The following is a 14,896-nucleotide window of genomic DNA, read 5'->3' as shown; positions in this document are numbered from 1 at the left end:
ATGCAGTTGTGACATTTAAAAAATAATCTTACCTATTCTTAACAACATTAATGACTGCCAGTTTGGTTGGATCTGCAGTGTTTTTACCCATGCATTTTTTGCATGGAAATTTGATAGACTTCTGGGTAATTTCGCACAGAACAGAACAGAGGAGCTCACATTGTCTTTTGAACATATATGCCAATATATTTGTGTCATCTTTAGTCGTTTCTGCATGGTCCAAATATCCTGGGTTGAGCAAGGGAAGTATCCCAGTTTGGTCAAAAAGTTTGCATGGTTCCTGATCCTAAAGTGGGTTTGTCCTGTGATATTTCCTTCATCCCAGGATTTTAAAAAATCACCAATTTGGCAATTCTTTTTAAAAATCCCGCATTGAACCTGCTACCATTCAAACACCACAGGAGTAGAATCAGTTTATTTTCCCACCCCGCTGCCTGACCCCCTGATCTCCCCACATGACGTCATGTCAGTTTTAAACTCCACCAACCGTTGAACCCCACCCTTCCTGAAACATTCCCCCAAGCATGTTTTCTGCTCATGGTATCGACCTGGTGCCATTTCGCCTGGGTTAATCAGGAGTGGAGTCCCAAAATGTTCCTGTTTTCTTTTCTATACATGTACTGGTTGTTCATAGCACATAGCTAGGGAGATGTGCACTTTGAGCTGAATGTTAGTGGGCATAGCATGGAGGGGGATGTCTCTCTTTTTCCACAAAATTATGAGAACATGAGTGGGAATGTGATGTGATGTTGTTCCCCGTTGTTTTTTGTTACTGCTTTCCATGTTGAGGCCTGTGCCATGCCCTATCCAGAACTGGAATAAAGGAGGGACTTTGTTTTCCCCCACTTGCTGTGGGTCAACCAATCAGAAGCGCAGCCTTTTTTGTGGCCCAGCAATTCAAAAGGCAGGGCAGAGATGTTCATTCAAGCTGCCACCCAAAAACAACAGCCAATCAGAATGATACAACAGCAGATGATACAACAGTGATTGGTCTCATTCGAGACAACGATGAAACCGCATACAGACGGGAGGTTGAACAACTAGCCTTGTGGTGCCACTGGAACAATCTAGAACTGAACACACTTAAAACCGTAGAAATGGTGGTAGATTTCAGGAGAAACCCTCCCATCCTACCTCCTCTCACAATACTAGACAACACAGTATCAACAGTAGAGACCTTTAAATTTCTAGGCTCCATCATATCTCATGACCTAAAATGGTCACCTAATATCAAAAAATGTCATCAAAAAAAGCACAACAAAGAATGTTCTTTCTGCGCCAACTCAGGAAGCTCAAACTGCCCAAGGAGCTGCTGATACAGTTCTACAGAGGAATCATTGAGTCTGTCATCTGCACCTCTATAACTGTGTGGTTTGGTTCTGCAACCCAACAAGATCGACACAGACTTCAGAGAATAATCAGAACTGCAGAAAAAACAATTGCTGCTAACCTGCCTTCCATTGAGGACCTGTATACTGCACTGGTCAAAAAAAGGGCTGTGAAAATATTTACTGACCCCTCGCATCCTGGACATAAACTGTTTCAACTCTTACCCTCTAAACGTCGCTACAGAGCACTGCACACCAAGACAACTAGACATAAGAACAGTTTTTTCCCGAATGCCATCACTCTGTTAAACAAATAATTCCCTCGATAATGTCAAACTATTTATTATATATTTATTATATAATTACTGCACTACTTTTTTCATCATTCCTATTACCCATCTCCTCCCACTTATGACTGTATGACTATAGCCTGTGCTGACATTTTATCTTATTTTAAGATTTTACATTTTATGCTTTCATTACTATTGATTGTTTCCTGATTGCTTACTAGACCTATATGACAATCATTCTTGACAAATGTATTTTTCTTTTATGTACACTGAGAGCATATGCACCGGAGACAAATTCCTTGTGTGTCCAATCACACTTGGCCAATAAAGATTCTATTCTATTCTATTCAATCAGAATGTAAGACATCAGGGATGTTTGCGCATGTGCAGATACACTTGCAGTTTACACTTGTGCAAACAAACTGGAGTATTTCCTCCTGGTCTCCACTCAATCCCTTCACAGAAATGGGCAGCCATGCGAAGGGAGAAACCAGGATAGATAGATATTTGGTATTCCCAGGCGGTCTCCCATCCAAGTACTAACCAGGCCCGACCCTGCTTAGCTTCCGAGATCAGACGAGATCGGACGTGTTCAGGGTGGTATGGCCGTAGGCGAGAAACCAGGGTAAAATAGACCCTTTTTGTAAGATACTGATTGTAACCTGGTATAATTGTGCCACAGATTCTAACCCCCGTTCAGCCATCAAGTGCACTGTAGGTTGGTCACTCTCATTCCACATAACTTCAAAGAATAAAGTGGAGACTGGCAAAATTGTGCATCAGCTCCTTGAATGCCTTGGAAAAAGACTGGAATAAAAATGTGACATATTTATTTGACAGTATGGGAACCAAAATGCATGAAATTGTCACATAACAGCCCATGCTGTTTAACCTATAAAACCCACAAGCCAGCCATGGCCCCAGGTCTGTTTCTAACTGCTTCTGTGATGGTTAGGACTTGGGGCATGCAGATTTTTTCCTGTATTATTTTTTTTGCTTTGGGTTTTTTAAATGAGCCATGTCAGGTTTTTGTGGTTTCTGAACAATTTTTTTTTTTTTGGGGGGGGGGGGATTTTTAAACCAACACAAAACATGCAGCTGCCTGCAGGGATTGGGACTCCCAAGCCGCCCCCCCCCTCCCGACAGCTCTGCAGGCTTCCATGCAGCCTGAAAACTTGCCTGAGTTTTGCATGCTACATATCAGAGCTTCCAGCAGGGATTGGAAAACCTGACACCTCCCCCCCCCCCCCCCCCCCCCCCCGCCCCCCGGAAGCTCTGTAGGTTTCTATGCAGCCTGCAAGGCCCATCCAGTGAAGGATAATAACAAGGTCAACAAAGAAGGGGCTTGGCAGTATAAGAAGAGGCCATATTTGTCTGCTAAACATAATCATATGTCAGAATGTCTGAAAAGCAATTCAGGGGTTTGTTTTTGTTTTTACAATTAGGGGCATTTCTTGCTGGTTTGGCATACACTGACATTGACTGCTACGTGATAACCTTGCTGAATGTACTTTTTTGAAATTTGCTGGTAAATGATATTTAGCATTTCTATAGCTTGTTTCAAGGATTTGGTACTTTACATATCTAATCTTGGTTATCATTACAATACCCTGTAAGACTGGTGAATATTATTATTTCCGTATTGCAGATGGGATGCTATGTTTGAAAAAAAAAGTGATGCCTTATTGGTTTGTGGCTGAGGTGAAATATATGAGACACACATCCTTAGGTGGAATGGAACTTGGCTGACACAAGCAGTAAAGGCACAGTCAGGGAGACATAACCACTGGGGAGAGTGGTACAGAGGTGATGGAAGAAGCACAAGATGAGAAGCAAGACGGGAAGGAGAGGAGAGAGGCAAGGGGAAGTGGCTGGATTTAATGTGGTTGAGGAGATGGAACAGAAGTGGTGGGAGAGATAGTTCTGGCTCTGTTCTATTCCCCCGAAGCTGTACATATTGCAAACTGGAGATGAAAGTCTGCCCAGTGAGATACTGGGGCTTCAAGCCAGACTAGATGTTTCTACGGCCACAAGAAACTCTGCCCACAAACTGTGATTATTTTTCTGATTTTCCCCTTCCTCAGCAGCACAAAATGCCCCCACAGGAAAAATTACCCCCACCCAAAACACAATTTCAGGAAGTAATTTGGACTGGCACAAGAGGGGGGGACGCAGCAGAATCAAGCTCCGTGAACATCATTCTTGTTGTCCATTGAAACATTAGACTGGAATCTGGATCCAACCCAGGGTGTCCAAACAGGTGCCTCCACTTGGGACTGCAGGAGCAAGCAACACAACAGCCTTGACAGCACATGGGTCTCACTGGGGTCCACAGAAAACAGGCTCAATGTGATGCTCCCCACAAGATCCCCCCCCAGTATTACAAAATAAATAAATAAACAAATTTAGAATCAGAATATTTCCAGGTTGTGTTTTCCCCCTTCAAATCAGGGACTCGTCCAGTGGGATTCAGCCAGTTCGCACCACTTCGGCAGAACTGGTTGTTAAAATGGTGCTTGTAAACAACCAGTTGTTAAATTATTTGAATCCCACCACCAGAACTGGTTGTTAAATTATTTGAATCCCACCACTGGACTCATCTATATTCAGATCATATTTAAACAAAACATGAAAAACAAATCCAGATAAAGTTAGTCACACTTAAGGTCTTCTGAAGTCAGCAGGACTCAGTCAAACTAACTGGGTCAGAAGGAGTCCAGTGGCACCTTAAAGACACTAAATTTATTCCAGCATCAATTCTTCCAGCAATTGTGTTTCAAGTTCTCACTTTCAAGTCCTTTTGTAAGAAAAGTGTAACTTTTAGAGCAACAACATAATGACCTGCAAGATTAAAATGATCACCCACTGGTTTCTGAATACTGAGATTTTTTTTAAAAATGTCAGATTTATGCAAATTTATTCTTTTGTATAAGAACTCTCCTTGTAGTCCAACACAGATAGAACATCGATGCTGACAAATGATGGAATTTATTACTTTGGAGGGTGACCAAGTAAATGATCCCAAAATGTGCATCTCATGTTAGCCCACATGATGGGGGAGGGGAGAGAATGGCAATCTCAGGAAGGAGGGAATGTGTGACTGCACAGAAGACTCTTATTTTATTTATTTATTCATTTATTTATTATCTTAAGGAACAACAACATGTGCTGGGGGAGGGGGTATTTTAATGGTTTCTAAAATGTGATTTTATCATGTATGTGAAGGCAAAAAGGTGGGATACAAATAAATAAACAAACACATTCACATTTGGAGAACAGGAAACTCACTTGCTAAGGGTGCTGGAGGTCATTCTGTCAAGTGAATAAACTATGAAGAGCTGCCATCCCAAATTCAGAATTATGTCTAAAATGTATGTCCACAAAATAGTGACATACAAAAAGTCAAAGCAAAGGACCTCATAGCTTTCATTAAGTGGGACTCTATGAAGAAGTACTGCAGATAAAGCTGGGCTTCCTGTGGAATAGGCAATAAGCTGCAAAAGACAGGTGGCATTTGCCAGAGTGTAACATTGGCCATTTATGCATGCACTTCTTACCCCATAGTTGATTCTCTACCTTTGCTTCACATGAAGGTTTCCCCTTGTTTAATGTTTACACAGTTTACCCTCCTGTGAAATATTCCTAGCCAAGCCGATCCACAACATCACCAACCTGCCCATCTCTTTTTGTCTGTTTCCATGTAACCTCCACTTGGGGAGGTTGTCTGATGCCTTTGTTGTTGTTGTTGTTGCTATCTTTAGTCTAGCATTACTTTGCCTGACCAGCTTGTCAATTTCACTTGGGTTCGTTCACCACTTCAGCGATAGACCTTTGGCATAAAATATTTTTAAAAGAAGCCCTTCTGATCCTTCTGAAACGGTGGCCTGAAGAGTGGAAGGAACTGATATGGTCTGGGCACGAGAAGGTTGGGAGGAGCAAGAAAACGCAAGGAAAGCTAAACACATGGTGATCACTTTCCCTGTGAAGGAAGAGAAAAAGTCATACTTTAAGAGCTTTCAGAACCCAAATTGATTATCTAGTCTGACAGCAAAGCAGATGCCAAGAGGGGAAAACATGTGCATAACCAAGAATAAACCCAAAGGGAACATTCACTCAAAATGAAGGAGACAACATGTATGTAAATGGCCAGTATTTAATGACAGTGACAGTTCATCTGGAGAAAGTTTGTGAAGAATCTGCCATTCCTGATCTAGGTAGGGTTCATATAGCAGGAAAATGCATGAACACTTGTACAAAGAAAACCCCAGTAAAGCCTTACAGACACCCAAACTTCAGTGTGTGGGTTCTGAATCATTGGGTGGGGGAAGAAAAAATACCAAGAAGACAATATCCTGTAATAGGCAAAACTGGGATACCACTTTAGGATGAATAGCAAGACTCTAGTGTAAGACTACCTTACTTATATGAAACTAAGAAAGTAGGGGCAGCATGTAAAGAAACATCTTTGCTGATCTTACAGCCAAAAGTGATAACTGACCCAATAAAGAATTTTGATGGAAAGTCAAGCACAAAATTTAGTCCTCCCTTGAAGCCCTGTAAATCATCCAGACTTTGACAACTGGCTCCCACTCTCATTGTGTATGAGTACAACACAGTTCTGGAATGACCACATGCTATTTTCAGTCTGGTCTGCAATGTTCATCATCACATTCTGACTTGGATTATGATGGGGTCTATTCTTTCTGCTCTGACAGTATCTGATCTGGCCTCAAAACAAATGGAACTAAGGATCTGTATATCACCATATTTGAAAGGTCTGGAACAGTGGGGGGAGGGCTTTGGGGCCAGAGTGTCTGGAGCAGCTGGAGGCTTTCCCCATAAAGCATCTTTAAGGCATGAAACCAGATCATTGAGAACCTTTGGTGGGATGGCAGACAGAACACATGACCAAGTTATGAGCCTTGCCAAGACAAAAGAGACAGGGGTGCTCATTGGTTTGAGTCATCTTAGTTTTTCTATCTTTACCCTTCTTAAAGAGTACTTTTGGGGCCATTTTCAGAAAAGAAACCCATAGAAACTTTTCTCAAAGAAAAAGATAAACTTGTTATTGAAGCATAAATAAGATATACTGCACTCATGGGTGACAAAAGAAGAAAGTAGGGGCAGCATGTAAAGAAACTAAAAAGTAGGGATACTCTCTCTCCACCAATACTACATAATGTTTTCAGAAGAAATCTCACACCCATGCAGATAGAGGCAAGGAGTGCCTGACAAGCTTTAAAAAGTTATAGAAATCTTTAAACCTCAATAGCTGCCTTGTGCCTACTTAGTCCCAGAGTGGGAATGAATAGACAAGAAGAAAAGAAGTGTTCATACCCTGCCTTTCTCTCCTGTAAGGAGACTCAAGGCAGTTTACAAACTGCTTTCCCTCCTTTTTCCCACAACAGACGCCTTGTGAGGAAAATGGGGCTGAGAGAGTTCTGAAGAACCATGACTAGTCCAAGGTCACCCAGCAGGGTTATGTATAGAAGTGGAAAAACAAATCTGGTTCACCAGATAAGAGTTTACCGCTCATGTGGAAGAGTGGGGAATCAAACCTGATTCTCCAGATTAAAGTCCACCACTCCTAACCACTACACCACTCTGGCTCTGAGACCCGTTCTGCACAGAAAATATATAATGGGTTGCAGTCGGGATAAAGGAACCCATTTTCCTGTTTTTGCATTCACATGCATCTGTGCAAGCAGCGATTGGAGGCCATGGAAACAATTTGGGTTGCTTTTTCACGGAGACGCATCTATTTTTAAACATTACTTCCCACCAATGCATAGCTATAAAGGCATGCACAAATGAACCCCCGCAGCCATGCCAATGTCCCATGATATGACCATCTGCATCTGAGTAGTTATGCAGGTGCAAGCCACAAAAAAATATAAAAAGGAAAATGGAGGTGAATAAACTGCCTGGCCGTTTTGCTCATGAGCAGCTGCAGTCTGGGATTTTTTTAAAAGACTTGCTTAAAAGACTTGCTGGGATTTTTTAAAAGACTTGCTGGTTCAGCGATTTTCAAAAAACCCAGTTTGGGGGAAATAACACAGGGCAGACTTTGTTTTTGGATGGGATCTGTGCGAAGTCCCCCCCACCCAAAAAACGTTTTTTTAGTGCCCTACATCTATGTTTCTTGGCCCATGCAGAAGGGGCCTGAGTTGAACAAGGGACTTGATTTCCTCTGTAGTCACATCTTTTTAAGCTATTTTATGGCCCGCTTCTAGCCTGAGGGTTGTTTTACAAACATTTTAGGGTGCTGAATTTTTATACTGTTTTTATGCTTGTGGTTTGTTTTATTATCTATCATTTTATATTATTTTCATGATAATATTGTATTGATTTTACCATGCAATATGCTGAAAAAGCAGCATATGCATTATATAAATATATGTTCCCAAATAATATATTTAACCAGTACAATTTCCCAGCAGGACTCCATAGAGGTGGCATAAAATGTCCTAAAATGTTCTAAGCAAATAAATCCTAAGCCAAGTTACACTTTTCTGTGTTTTTATTTGGGGGAGGGGGTTGGATTAATATCAGTGTTTAAAGTGCCATCAAATCGCAGCTGATTTATGGTGACTCCAGCAAGGGGCTTTCAAGGCAAGTGAGAAGCAGAGGTGGTTTGCCATTGCTTTCCCCTGCAGAGTCTTCTTTGATGTTCACCCTTCTGAGTGCTAAAACTGCTTAGCTTTTGAGATCTGATGAGATTGGGCTATATCATGTCATCTTCCCTCCCCTTGGTTTAATATATTAACGTGATGTGTTTCAGCTGTCTTCTTCTAACAGTCAAGAGGATGCATCCTGTGCTCCACAAAATCAAGATGCTGACAGAGGTCTTTCCTATCTTTCCTTTCTCATTGTACCCCTTCCCAATGCTACAAAAGCAGTAGCAAACAAAAAGCAATTTTGCTATGGCTGCTGCAGCTATTTGGGCGGGGGGGATCCATTTTCCTGGATCCCATGCCAGTGTAATCTCTTCCATTGGAACAAGGCTTTTTCTCCTGAAGGAAGACTTCTTGCACTGGGTAACAGATCACATGATCCAGCACAATGGAATGGATGTAACAGCTTTGTTCTGATAAGTGAAGGAGCCTTCCTTTGACAGAGCCAAACTCTTCACTAATCACAAGGGAATCCTTGAATCCACTCCATTATGACTTAAGAAAAAATATGGACACAGCAAAAACACAGTCTGGTACAGAAGAGTACCTGTCCATTAAAACAACAAAAGGCTTGAGGATCAAGGTATGTTCCTTGGGAAAGACTAAAGACTTCAGTGTATTTGGAAGTAGTGTACATTAAATGCATGATTTGAAGAACTGATCCCATGTTTTAACCAGATTTGAAGATGAGAATGGTAACTAGGCCCAGGTAGAAGTAGATGAAGTGTTTGGTCTTGTGAGTCACATAATTTCTTCCCAAAATACAGTGTCAAGTAGGATTATATTTCTTGCCAAACTCTTTATTTATGTGGGCAGCAATGTTCTTCCCAATGTTATATTTTTCCAAGGACTGTGTAGTACACTCCACGGACTCCTGCTGCATCTCCCCAGACATATTTGCATTCTTGACACAGCCTTTTGATCACTCAGGGTTATCATGTACTTCTGGGCTGCTTCTGTGCACTGTGGAAAGAGATGTTGGTGGAGCAAATGGATAGGATAGCAACTCAGCACTCCTCCGGCTCCCCAGACATGTAACAAACTGAAACATGTGTGGTCCCTCTGCCATTCTTAAGGGCCGACAGTTGAATATTTCACCTCAGGATAGAACATGTGCAGATTGTCAGGATACTGTTGAGACCCTCGAGCATATTATGTTTTCTTGCCCGAGATATGCGTTACCAAGGCTCTCCCTACTTGTACCAGCTCTAGGGAATAAAAAAAGTTGATTGGAGCATACAAAGATTATTCACCTGCTGAATAATAACAATGGCGGGATAACTGGAAAATCCGCTGAATTTTTATTAGAAGTGTTCAAATCAAAGACATAATGGAAGCTTGACCACCTCTTCTGTACCAACCTTACGTGCTTTGTCCAGTTTTATGTCCTGTTTTAACACCCACTCTGTCCTGTATTTTGTTTTATCGATATGCCTAATAAAGGTCAGTTGAAGCTGAGACATGTGTATTCAGCCGTCCAACAGTCCCTTGCCCGTGACAAGCCTCAATTTAGATGGGATGCCTTGCCCTCTGCTGTACTAGAATGTAAATTTATCAAAATCCCCTGTGCAGAAAGACTCTGCTCATGCTCACAAGGATCACATACTTTGTGCTGCCCTTTTCACATGGAGACAAGATCCAAATATATAGGTTGCCCAGATAAGGTGTGATTAGAGAAACTTTTGGCTGATGAATATGCCTCAACCTCACTGAACATAGCTAGGATTTGTGTGCATGTTGTTAAAACCCATAGCAAGCAGGCTGAGAAATGTTGAGGTAATGATCCTAAATAATTTTATTCTAATCTTTCCATTTATAGTATTTATAGTATCAATTTTGTATACACGCATTTTATATTATTCAAACTTTCTTTGTGATGTGTTTTTTCCGGATTTTATTTTATGTTTACTATTTTAATGGTCTTTCACTGTAATAATAAACTACTACTACTTTGAGACAAGATACCTCAGCATTCAGATTACATAAACCAGCTCATTCACTTTGAAATAATCTTTGTCCAATAAAAATAAAAGGCATGACATCACTCACAAAATGTGATAGTTTCATACTAAGAGTAAACATTTTGTTACTTATTGGCAAGTCTTCACAAGCTGATCTCTGGCGGATTCCGCACGGGCCAAAAACAGTGGTGTGAAAACGGTGTGAAAACAGTGTAAACCCTTTTACACCGTTTTGAACCATTTTATACCGGTTTCACACCAGTTTCACACTGCTGTTTTTTGGCCTGTGTGGAATCTGCCTCTCTCTCATATGGGGCTGTGCACGCATGCATGTGTTTATCAAGAACAGAAATGTTATCCAGGTAAACTCTCAAGCTTCCACCAGATCTCCCATTTGTTGGAAATATTCCTCTGTCTTAGAAAGTTCTGGAATTAAATATTTGTCACAGCTGTTTTACAGACACAGTATGTCTGCTGTCTACCCTGGAGTGAAAACAAATAGCAGCCAGTTTGCTGGCCATACGTTCCATCTGGGATTTTGCCATCTGTCATTGTGTTCATACAGCTATTTAGATTTCCAGTTCATACCAAACAAATTCCACTAATGCTGCTAGCAGAACATCAAACAGCAATATAAGAGAGATCATATAGATGGCAAAAGTAGCGCTAGACTTTGAATGCTTGCATCTGTTCAGAGTTTTAAGTATTGTTCATTATAATTGCTTTTAAAAAAAATTCCCTCACTCGATGGTCAATGCTCTGTTTGCCAATAGCAGAAGGCGACAAAAGAAAAAGCAAGCATTGTGTCATTCTCTATTAGACTAGAAGGGGTCAAGTGGGATTTTAGATATATTAGATCAGATTAGTCAAGGGGGAAAAAAAGTATGTTAGCCAGTGAGGCAGAGTAAAGACCTAAGGTTTTTTTTAAATTTAAAGAAAAAAAACCCCTACCTAAACAAAGAAAAAAACCAACTAGTTTTAAAACAATAAAAGCAGAGCGTATGGGCCAGCTGTGTCTAATAAACTGACTAATTGTTTCTCTTGTCCACAATAACAGTGAAAATGAGCTTGTTCCCATCTCTCTCTAGCATAAGCTAGCAGTCATTCTTTGTATCCACATAGCATCAATTGATGTATAAAGAAATAAAGCTGAGTTTTTTTAGCAACAGCAAACCCGACAAAAGGTAACACAAACCTCTTGATGGCTTGCATCTTAAACTTGCACCTTTCTCCATCCAGTGCTGTGTTGATCCTCCTGTATGGAGCGTGTTCCTTTCATACTAGGTCTTTTAGGGCTCATTGAAAAGTGGAAACGTGGAATGCCTGAGTAACACACTCCACAGCGGAGGGCTGTCTCCTCAGTGGGAAAGGATGCTGTGTAAGTGGAAAGAAGGCTTAGGACTGAAGCTATTGTCTGCAATACATGTATTGCCATCTGCATTTTTGGAGAGGAAATAATGGCTCTTGGCATTCTTGACTTTCTTCCCTCTCCCCCTTTACACGCTGCAAGTTTTCCTCAGAGTTACCTACTCTCTCATTCTTTTGGGATGAGACTTTCATTTATTGTCTCAAGTGGCCTTTGGCTTCAAAGAAAGAGTCACAAGTGGTATCAGGAGGATATTCCTCTGTGCACGTTCTTCTGTCTTAGTTCATCATGTCTGTCTGTCTATCACCCTATTCACCCAGGCACACAAGGACACAGAGAAAGATTCCAGAGGGGTAGCCATTTTACTTTGCAATAGCAAAATGAGCCAGACTACAAGGAGGGGGGGGCTCGGTGGTGTGCGGCTGGGGCATACACCTTTTGGTCAAGTTAGCGGTGTGCCCAGTGCCCCCCACATGACCAAGACATGTGCCCAGGGACATGGGTGACCCTATGTCCCTGTAGGTAGTATGCCTCTGCTCTCCTCACAACAGACACGTGAGGTAGGTGAGGCTGAGAGAGTTCCGAAGAACTGTGACAAGCCCAAGGTCACCCTGCAGGAATGTGGAGACACATTTGGTTCACCAGATAAGCCTCTGCCACTCAAGTGGGGGAGTGGGGAATCAAACCTGGTTCTCCAGCTGCTCTTAATCACTACATTATGCTGGCTCTCTAGCTGTGTGGAGGTAGTTTCTAACTGTGTGGAGGTAGCATGAGGGTACCGCAGATGCCACCACCATCCTGTTACTGGAAAGCCCAGACACAGAAATCAGGGAGAACAAAGTGAGGAAGGTCTTTGTGGAGAACGACAACATGCAGCTTAAGCAAGCCTACTCTGAGATGAGGCTTTGACTCAGCTCCCAGCCCTATGCAGCTGCACTAGCTGAAGTGCTCTCCCTCCCCCTTTCATTTTCCTCTCTCCCTTCCTCAGCACCAGCAGCCAAAGCCAACAAGAAAGAGCTGGACTCCAACCAAAAATGGGTCTGATGACAAACAGCAACAGGAAGCAACAGAGCACATTGATGAAGTACACTCTACTCTCTTATTTTAAAAAAAGCTAAAAGGGGGGGTATAGACTGAGTGGGTTTCAGATGTTGGGTGGGTTTTCACAAAACATGTCTTCTCCTTTGGCATATTGTGATGCTTAAACAAACTTCCTTACAGTTTAAGATGGCACTTTTAAAACAAATTTCTCTCATAGTGATGACTTTTGAGCCCTGTCATTTAATGGAGGATCCACAGAACCTGTAGGATCTTATTTAAAATTGACATACTCTGTTGTAATTTTGTTCTTTGTTTCGTGTTGTCAATTTTTTTTGTTTCACTGAAAAAACCATGCTACATTTTAATTGTAACTGTCATTTCTCTTTGGTTCTGAATCATATCAAATTTGTTACAAAAAAGATCCAAGTAAAACTCATTCATTTAAACTTCTTTCATTCATTTATTTTATAAAACTGATTTTTAATGGCCCGCAAATATTTGTAAAATATGCAATGCAGTTCTCATGCTGAAAAGTTTGGAGACTACTGGTTTGGACCATCATCCAAAGTGACACAAGAAAGTTGTCTGGATGGGGGTGGGGAGGAGCACCTAACTAATTACATTACACAATTGCATCAGTTTTTGCAAGTAAGAAGTGCAGGTATCAGTTTCAGCCTCCAGATAGCCAAACCATCTTACGTAACTGACAGTAAATACACCTGTTTTATTCTTTTATGTATGCTATTGTACTTGGATTAATATCTGAAAGAACCAGGTTCAGATCTCCACTCTACCATGGAGGTTTGCTGGGTGACCTTGGGCCAGTCACACACTCTCAGTCTAAGCTACCACATAGGGCTGTCGTGAGGATAAAATAGAGGAGAATTATGTAAGCCAACCTGGGTTACTAGTGGAGAGAAAGGTGGGACACAAATTCAGTATATAAATAAATGCTAAAGTCCATAGGAAATCAAAAAATTTAAGTGTGCCTAACTATAGTTGCTGGTTTGATACAGATTAATTGATACAGATTAATCTATCCACAGGTAAAGCATTTCCACCCATGGATGTTCCTGTTTCCCCAACACTCTTGGTACCCCAATTTGACCCCAATATAAAATTTTGCTCATGGGGTCTGATCCATTGGAAGTTCTTGCACCCAACAAAAAAATTACTGTAGATCCAAACCTATGATTTTATGTATTTGTGATTACTCTCAGCAACATCAAATTTGGGGGTTTCATTCCACCTTGTCTTTAAAAAGCAGCAATTCCTCCCATTCTTCACCTGAATAACCCCAAATGGTTTTGTGAATCCAAAGTGCCTTCACAGAACCTTAGTATGATTCTCACTCATTCATCCCAGTCTACAGTACTTATTAGTGCGTTGCCCATTACATCTGATCTATTTTAAGCACATTTGAGGTTGCAACCAGAGAGGTATGATGACAGACACATGCTAGCAACTGGGCTGTACTTATTACTCGTAAAGGATGGCCTGTGCTTAATGAAAAGAAGTTTAGAGTTTTGAATGCACCATTCAGCTGTGGCAACACAAACTTCCCTGCACCCCCCCCCCCTACAATGAAAAGCTAGGGCTGCCCTTGTGGACAAAGTTTTGATTTTTACAGCACTATCCTAAGCCCATTGAAATTAATGTGTTTAGAAAAGCAAAGCTCTACTTGGGAAAGGGATTGAACAGTGATATTGTACTGGTAGGGATCTGTTAGTGAAGCAACATGTGACAGTCTGCAAGGAAAAGTGTAATTTTAAATTGCAGTTTTATCTAAGAAAAGAATTATTTACCTTCAGGAAGCCTAGGAACAGGAGTCACCTAATTGGCTGTGGCCTCCTGCACTTTGATTGGGCAAATAACAGTGTGATGCAGAGGAGGGATGAGGTTATCTCCCTGCTGAGGACAATCTGAGAGGCTTTTGGTCAGAATTGTTCCTGCTGTTAAGAGCTGATTGCCTTAACTGAGTGAAAACTTAACATCTCTGAGGGGGATAGTTCAGTCAGTGTGTGTGACAGGAATTATTGTCAACAGCCTGAGTGATTGGAGAAAGCAATTATACACTGATCAAGTATACTGGTGGGTTAGTTTTATAGGAGGATCAAGTGAAGTTCATATAAACCAGGATAAGAATATCTTTTAGGTAGAGAAGAATTCCAGTGTACCAGTGAGTCTGGGGTATCGGGATTTGCTTCAAGTTTACCTCAGTGGAGAGTTTATGTTT

The 14,896-nt window shown here is 41.3% G+C and overlaps 2 pseudogenes; both read right to left on the bottom strand.

Moving 5' to 3' along the window:
- Positions 1 to 2,112: 2,112 nt before the first annotated feature.
- LOC125427586 lies at positions 2,113 to 2,232 on the bottom strand (annotated as a pseudogene).
- Positions 2,233 to 8,962: 6,730 nt separating this feature from the next.
- Positions 8,963 to 14,896, bottom strand: part of LOC125426229 — a 53,477-nt pseudogene continuing 47,543 nt past the window's right edge.

This window comes from Sphaerodactylus townsendi, linkage group LG02 (genome assembly GCF_021028975.2).
Source record: "Sphaerodactylus townsendi isolate TG3544 linkage group LG02, MPM_Stown_v2.3, whole genome shotgun sequence".
Taxonomy (NCBI): Eukaryota; Metazoa; Chordata; class Lepidosauria; order Squamata; family Sphaerodactylidae; genus Sphaerodactylus; species Sphaerodactylus townsendi.
The sequence above is the reverse complement of the archived record's forward strand: the minus strand, read 5'-3'. Positions and strand labels throughout refer to the sequence as shown.